This window comes from Ambystoma mexicanum, chromosome 8 (assembly GCF_040938575.1).
Source record: "Ambystoma mexicanum isolate Mex_15411 chromosome 8, UKY_AmexF1_1, whole genome shotgun sequence".
Lineage (NCBI taxonomy): Eukaryota > Metazoa > Chordata > Amphibia > Caudata > Ambystomatidae > Ambystoma > Ambystoma mexicanum.
Genome location: NC_090929.1, coordinates 629588852 through 629595708, shown reverse-complemented (window position 1 = coordinate 629595708; position 6857 = coordinate 629588852). Strand labels below are relative to the sequence as shown.

The window sequence follows — 6857 nt, the reverse complement described above, 5'->3', positions numbered from 1 at the left end:
CAACTGGTCGCGCCACTTATTTCTCTCAGGCATACATGACTGGCCCTCTGCCATCTTCCCTGTGGAATGAGGTATGTGTCTGCTTGGGTCTCCTTTCTGACATTAAAGGGCCACTGGCAACATCTTGAGGCACTGCGTTTTCCTCACCAATTATGAATCGCTCATACGCAGGTAGTGACGGATCCACTAACTTTCAGGGACCCCTCTGACCCTGTGTGGTCTATTTAGGTCACATTTATTTTAAACCAGTTGAAATTTAAGTAGCTTCCTCTGAGCATTTTAAAAAAAAAACATTTCTGCATTTATTAAAACATGTGTTTCTGCTTTAAGGAAAAAACGTTTTGGACATTGCTTGACTAAGTACCTTTCTGCTGATTACCAGTCTGCACTTTCTAGGAAAATAGACTGAAACATCTGTAGCTGTTCAGCTGCAGACTCTTATTGGGGGAAACATTTTTAAAAAAGGAATAACATCTTGCCAATCTAGATTTCGATCTAGTAATGCTACGAAGACCCCTATGCTTCACATGGATGGCCTCTGAATTACTGTTGGTGGGAGTGCCTGCCTGCTTCTATTGTTGGATATCTGTGGTATTTGATACAGTGGACCATGTACTTCTCTTTGTTATCTTTGCACAGTGGCATCAGAGTGGTTTTGATCCTTTCTATCAGACAGACTTCAGCCTCTACTGGTAGGTTCCTCTACCTTTCCGCCCATCTACCCAATGCCTGTCAAGTTGGCTAGGTCAACGGTTAAATCCTTTCCCGTATTATTTAACCTTTACGTACATCCGTTGGGAGATCTGATTGCTGGGTGTAGTATCCCTTTCCATCAGTACCTGCAGAAGATTCCCAATTGCATCTTTGTGTTCCTTCCATAGAGGTTGTGCCCTCCCGCCCCCACCCCCTTTGCTTTTACCGGACAATGTCGTGGATGTCTCAGACTGATGCAAACTTAACACCTCCAAAGACTGAGTTGGTTGTTCATGTCATAAAATCGTCCAAGTTGGTACAAACTTGGCTACTGCTCAACCCCAGCCCCCCCATTGCCCTCCACAGGGTATTAACCCCTTTCTTGCCACCTACGTCCAATTCCCTAGGTTTATTTGTTGGACACAAAACTTTAAACGTCCAACATGAATAGGAAACCGCAATACCAGTTGCTTTTCTTAGGCAAAGTAAAACCACAGCCTTCCTGCTCAACTATTTCGCTCAGCACTGCAAGCACGTTAACTACCCCATATTGATGAGGTCACTTGCTTCTGGTTTGAATTTTGAAGGCAGCCACTATGCTCCGCATTTCACTCAACTGTCTATAACCAAGGCAAACGTTTCACTGCATCACTCTGTTTTTCGCATCCCTTCACTGGCTACTCCTAGAATCCAGGCTTCCTTTGAAGCTGGGAGTCTGAATTGCAAAGCCCGCATTTTGACTGTCCAGCAACCTAGCCACATTTCTTATTGTTGGGTGGCTCTTGAGCTTCACATTCCCGCAACACATTAGTTTTGCAGATCCCTGTTACTGATGGTCCTTTCCTGGAACTTTAGTTTAGACATTTATGCTTAATATTTTTCGCAGAGAAGTGAGGACCTTCCTGTATCCTAAATGTATTGTTTTTGGTCTTATTGCCGCTTTTCTTTGGTTTATAAACCTCTCAATGCATTCTACCTATTCCTAATTTTTTTGTTTTTAGTTTATGCTTACTTTGTGCTTTTTATTTTTATAATGGTTCTCATTTGTTTTGTAATTTGCTTTACTGTGCTCCAGGGGCAAGGTTTGTACATGTTCTAATATGAACACACACATAGTACATTCCTTCCCCTGTTGCAGTTGCTTTGCCTGGCTGTAAGCACATCCTGGAAGGTTACCAAGATTCATTCAAAATCTTGCACCTGGTGCTTTTTATTTTTTTTATTTTATGTATTTAATTTTGAAGGCTTCTGCCCAACTGTAGTGGGTGTTTGCTGGTTTAATAGTACTTCATAAAAATGCTTACCATACTTTGTAAGATTGGCATTTCTTTGAATTTGACTCCAAGAAAATAATCTACATCACTGTTAAAACATGTATTTTACCACCATGAAAGTGAGTGCTTAGATATTAGAAAAGCACACCTTTATGTGTAACCAATTACTCCTATGTCCCATCCCCTTTCCTCCATACTGTATGGGCGCATTTCCCCCTTTAGATTTCAGGCATGCGTAGGCGTGGCTATGGGCATGACCACGCCACCATAGCCCTTCCCATCGGCGTCTTGCCTCGGCCCCCTTTTCCGCGCTGAACTGAACAGACCTTCCTCTAGTGTGCTTGCAGAAAATGTTTCTATTTTCGCGGCAGCTGCTTTTCCCGCTCATAATTTTTAAATCCTTACTGTCTTCCAGTTCCTTGACTGCCCAAGCGCATGTCGGCCTCGCCAGGCTTCAGCAGGTTCTCCTTTTGCAAGGGTTCTTTTCCTCCAGTGTTTATTATGATGGTATTTATTGAGCGCACACCTAATTTCGAGAAGCAACATAGCACTTTACAGAGGTATACAACAGTACAGATGCATAACGGAGCACTTTTTAGAGGTATACAGCAGAACATCTATATAGCGGGGGAGACAGAGGAGGGGTACAGCTGTACAGGGTGCCGGGGAGGAGAGTGCCGGGTGGCGTCTAGCAAGACAGTTGGCACGAGGGAGGGGCAGGGGGTGACGTCATTGCCTAGTTGTTGAGGAGAGACACCTTGGAGAGGTGGGACTTGAGTTCTTTTCTGAAATGTAGGGACGTTGGGGCAAGTCTGATGTTGATGGGAGGTGCGGGGGGGGGGGTAGCTGCAGATCCCTAGGCAGGTCCTGAGTGTTTAGGCACAGATCATGGATGGGAAGACTGCGCGTTGTGTGACGCAATTACTCCACACTCACTGAAAAATCGCTTCCCTTGGTGGAGGGAGATCTTCGCGGCGTCCCCTCCAGACCATCTGAAGGACTTTGTGCAATGCAAGGCCAAGTCTGACAAGGTAAGCGCCATATTTCTTTACTAAGACACCCCGTAAGGGGGATTCCTTTCCGGGGCGTCCTCCCAGCCGGAAGGGGTTCCAAGGACCCTAGTACCAGTCAGGGCTTCGAGGCTCTGACATCTCCCAGTCAACGGACCAAGGTGCCTTTGGGGCTTCCCGAGGCAACAGCGGAGGGGAAGAAAGGCCCTCGCACCGGGACACATCCCGAGACGCAAGCTTGCTCTAGCACCGGGCATGGGCACGAGGGGGGGACACCTACACATACCACGATTACTGGGTGCAATCATTGGGGTATCGAGCCTACCAGGGATCCCTCCCTGAGGTGGTTTCCTGTACCGGGCCTCCGCTCGAGGGCCAGACATAAGCTTCTTGTGTATTCCTGACAGAAGCTCTGCTTGCAATATGGCACAATGGGGCAAAATGGCGCCTAGCTGGTTTGACTCAGAAACGGGTATCGTCGCTGACAGCACCTCCCTGTAAAAGGTGGTCGAAGTAAACGGAAAGAAATGGTGGAACTATGTTCCCTGCTGGCCTGCCCCGCTCCTCACAAACCCCATCGCCAGCCTCCCATGCACAATACAAACCCTCAAATAAATGCGCCTGCTGTCTAATTGAACGATCAGTGCAGTGCTCTGAAGTACAATTTTCAACTGCTTCTTACACTTTCATTTTTATAAAGAAACCATTCCAGAACGGTTTCTTTTTAAAATAAACATATAGGAACAGTAGAAGAGCATTGCTTCTGTCCAAGTCGACCACTGCCTGTGAAGATACATTCTTCGACAGGTTCATGGGGGTTGAGGTTCCAGCAGATGATGGGGTTCCTTCAAACCTTGATTAGTGAGGTAGTGCCACACCACAGGCACCTCCTTTCCAATAGGTTCCAGCTCAGCCTGCTCCGCTGCATCCGACAGCGGCTTCATCCGGTTGAGTGGGGAGCTCTTTCTGGGATGCAGCGGGGCATAGCTCACCCCAAGCTGAAGGAGGACCAATGCAGCTGCAGATATGGTCCCGGCTACTGGGACACAAGGATGCACCACAACATGGATACCTAGTTAGACAGGCAGACAAGCAGGACACGTACGATGACGAGGAAGTGGCGGCTTCTGCGTCTGTAAACGCCTTCCCGTTCAGAATGAAGGGTCTGGATGAGTTTCTGGGGATTACCACAACAGGAGCAGCCAGAGTCTGATGTGTTATCACTATAGGCGCACAGTAGGTCCGCCACACCACTACAAAAGGACGTGTCCAACATGGTGAAAAAAGGTGTCATCCAGGCCTCTTCCGCACAGCTAGTCAACAAAAGGCTGGATGCCAAGTAGAGTGGGAGGAGATCCAGCTCCTTTCTTCACACTCAGTGGCACTCTGTAATTGCTACAGCTTCTATGTACGCCAAACCAATTCCCAGCTACGTCAGGATTGTCAGCTGCGGCTCTACTAAGTAAAGAAGATAAACTGCTAGAGGCCTATGTGTCTGCCTCAATTCAAGGCTGCATCTTAAGCAGTCGAACGCAGACACAATTGTGGCAGCTGCCAACCAAAAGCTGTGGATGGAGATAGCAGACTTCCTGGCAGATCTCCCTGTCCATAGGTGGGTGGCGTTCAAGGCAGCGATAGCAGAGGAAAAGCTAGTCTCGCAGGACCTGCTTGAGTCAGCAGTGGTGCACATTGATACTGCAGGAAGGGGCACCTGTATTGCCACGGATATATGCAGATCGGCATGGTTGCATGCCACAAAATTAACGCAGATGTGCAGGAGCACATACTGGATCTCCCCTTTCAGGGGGTAGAGCTCTTGCACTGCTAAACGGACGAGAGCTCAACAAGAAAAAAACGAGCACACAAACTGAAATCGCTAGCTAGTTTGGCGAAACCGCCAGCTAAGTCATTTCGGCCTGTCTCAGGGCAGATGGACCAGAGGAACAGCTCATTCAGCAGGTTCAAGGTCTTTCAGGGACGACGGTCTAGGCAGCTGGAGAGGGCACCCAATCTGCAAAGGCGTAAGCATCAGCGCACCACTAACACAGGGTACTTTCAGTCCCCCTCAATCCCTGCCTCAGACACCAAGAAGCAATGAGGGTGGTGTCCAGGTCCACCCCTCCCCATTGGGAGGCAGATTCGCTCTCCACAAGCAGCAATGGTGTTGTCTTTTCAGAAATTATGAGGTTTCTTCAGTGGTGTCTGAGATTTCAACTCAAGTTCCCTTCCCAGATGCAGTTTCTCTCCCACTTCTTCAGATCGGTTCCCCAGCACTTCTGGCGGAAATAATCTCTCATTCAGAGCAATGCATTGGTGCAAGTACCCCCCGGCTCAGAGGGGATCTGGATACAATTCCAGGATTTTTGCCATTCCTAAAAAGAACCGGGCAGGCCTGAGGGTCGTGCTGACCCATCATTTCTCAATCTTTACCTTCCACTTAAAACATTCAAGATAACGGCAGCACAGATCACTGAGGCTCCCCTACAAGGGAGAGTGGATGTGCTCCCTGGACCTAAAGATGCTAATTTGCACGTCCTGATTTGGCAGCTGCACAGGCAATTCCTGGTGCACACAGGGATAAGCCAACATTTCTAGTACGTAGTATCGTCTGGACTCTGCCGCATGTGTGTTCACAACTAACACAGTAGAAGGGCTGCTCCGAGTTAGGGTTCACCATGTCTACCCATATTTGGACGATTAGCTAGTCGGGGGCAGCTCACAAACGGTGGCGCATGGAACGATGCAGATGCTTTGCCTCTGCATCTACAACATGGTCTTCTCAGTTCATTTGACCAAGTCGGAGTTTCTTCCTTCAGTCCTTGATCTTCCTAGGATTGACATGGGACACGAACAGAGGGTTTTCCCTGACACACGAGATCACTGCGATCCTCAAAATGACTGGTTACTTCCTCAACAGGCAGGCGACATCGGCAGGGTGGTAACATCTGCTAGGCCTCATGACAGTACCACATGCCAGATTGAAGATGAGACGGCTGCAGATGCACTTGTTGTCAGCTTGGCATCAGGAGCTAGGTGTTAGGCAGAAACCTGTGCAGTTCCCTCTGGGACCACTGCAAAAGATTTAAGACTACAGGTGTTTGGCAGTAAACCCACTTGGTAGCAGCCTGTACCACACAGATTCACTTGGTAGCTGTGGCTGAGCAGTCGGACTTCCCTCAAGAAGAGTTAGGCAGTATACAGAGTATTCACAATAGGTCAAAAGAACACAGTAGAACAAGTAAACACTGACCAGGGCTTGGTGTAAAAGAGAAATATTTTTTTATTTAAAACCACATCTAGAAAAACACACAGGCACTAATAGTAAGCAATTCAAAAACACGGTCACTAAAAGATATACACTCCCTTAGAAGAATATTAGACAAGTCTTAAGTAAAGCCCCACTTATTTTCAGACAGCGGTGAGCGCTTAACGCAGATGGCACTATAATAATTCGTTTTAAAAGGGAGAGAAAAGCAGAGAATAAATTGAAACAGATCCCAAAACTTTTACAAGAACACAACAAGAGAGGAAGGCAAAGTAAAACCGTGAAGTTAGAGTTCAGTAGGCCGGATCCACTTTAAGAGGATCAAAACGAAATGTGTCCAAGGTCACACGGTTGCAGTGCACAAGTCTTGTAACGGTTCAAAAAGAGTTGGCCAAAGAAAGGGACCAGTTAGAAGGTCAAGGCGGCCAGCCCAGTCCAGAAGGTTAAGGGGTTATTATTACCTTGTAGCAATCTTTAGAAAGGGAGGCCTGGCGGACGCGGTACCTTAAAGTGGTGAGAATACTCCAGCAGGGGCAAGTTGTTCCTGGCAGCGGATGCAAGTCGGTGCTTCGTCCGGGGGAAGAGAGGATCTTGTCGGGGAGGAAGACGGGAGTC

General features: G+C 47.7%; 1 protein-coding gene across 10 annotated transcripts in view; it reads left to right on the top strand.

Moving 5' to 3' along the window:
* EIF4G3 (eukaryotic translation initiation factor 4 gamma 3) overlaps positions 1-6857 on the top strand; it is a 4880525-nt gene that overhangs the window by 88810 nt on the left and 4784858 nt on the right. The window lies entirely within an intron of this gene.